The sequence below is a fragment of the Primulina huaijiensis genome, chromosome 12, assembly GCF_012295235.1.
Source record: "Primulina huaijiensis isolate GDHJ02 chromosome 12, ASM1229523v2, whole genome shotgun sequence".
Taxonomy (NCBI): domain Eukaryota; kingdom Viridiplantae; phylum Streptophyta; class Magnoliopsida; order Lamiales; family Gesneriaceae; genus Primulina; species Primulina huaijiensis.
Genome location: NC_133317.1, coordinates 13,695,359 through 13,696,549, shown reverse-complemented (window position 1 = coordinate 13,696,549; position 1,191 = coordinate 13,695,359). Strand labels below are relative to the sequence as shown.

Genomic DNA, 1,191 nt, shown 5'->3' with positions numbered 1-1,191 from the left:
AAAAAGGATCTAGTATTGGTTTTTTATAATTGTTAACATAATTTGCTTGTTCATGGAGACATTCTTTAAATGAAGGTAATGTTGGACAATCTTTTGTAGCATGATCATGTGTATCACATATATGACAAACAATTTCTTGAATACTTTTTAATTGACCACTCTTTTTCATTTCTAATGACTCAATTTTTCTTGCTAAAGATGCAAGTTTAGCTTGAATATCTATATCATCTTTAAGATTATAGATACCACCCCCATTTGTTGAATTATTGATTTTAGTTGTTGGTGGTTCTATTGTGCCTATATTATCCCAATTTTGAGCATTTTCTGCTAATGAATCCAAATACTCCATAGCTTCATTTGGGTTTTTATCTTCAAAAGTTCCATTACACATGAATTCTATCATTTGCCTATCTTTAGGTATTAGACCTTCATAAAAGTGAGAAACTATTCTCCATGTTTCAAAACCATGATGTGGGCATGTATTAAGTAATTCTTTATATCTATCCCAACATTGATAAAATGTTTCTCCTTGTTTTTGAGAAAAAGTAGTAATTTGTCTTTTAAAAGAGTTTGTTCTATGGGAAGGAAAAAACTTTTTGAGAAATTGTTGTTGTATTTCTTCCCATGATCTTATTGAACTTGATCTCAAATTTTGTAGCCATGTTTTAGCTTTATCTTTTAAAGAAAAAGGGAAAAGCTTTAATCGAACTATATCCATGCTACAATTTTGATCATTATAAGTGTTACAAACTTCCTCAAATTCTCTTAGATGTAAATATGATTTTCAGAATCTAAGCCATGAAAATTTGGTAAAAGTTGAATAATTTGAGGTTTAAAGTTGAAATTATATGCGTCACGAGGAAAATCTAAACAAGATGGGGCACTAGTTCTAATAGGGTTCATATGGTGCCTAAGTGTTCTTAATTGATCATGTTCTTGATTATTATTATTATTATTGTTATTATTGTTATCATTATCTTGGTTATTTGAATTATCATCCATGTTTAAATTATTTTCAGATACTCGAATAAGTCTACCACTTTTTTTTCGACTCCAAATACTCATACAAAAAAAACAACACACTACTTATAAATAAAACATAATTAACAAATATCAACTTAATTTATACCTCCCCGGCAACAGCGCCAAAAACTTGCTACTACTTAAATTATAATTCACCCAAGTGTAGGT

General features: G+C 28.9%; 1 non-coding gene across 1 annotated transcript; it reads left to right on the top strand.

Moving 5' to 3' along the window:
• Positions 1–461: 461 nt before the first annotated feature.
• LOC140990786 (small nucleolar RNA R71) lies at positions 462–572 on the top strand. The gene has a single exon (XR_012177711.1). It is a non-coding gene; the product is annotated as a small nucleolar RNA R71 (small nucleolar RNA).
• Positions 573–1,191: the final 619 nt, after the last annotated feature.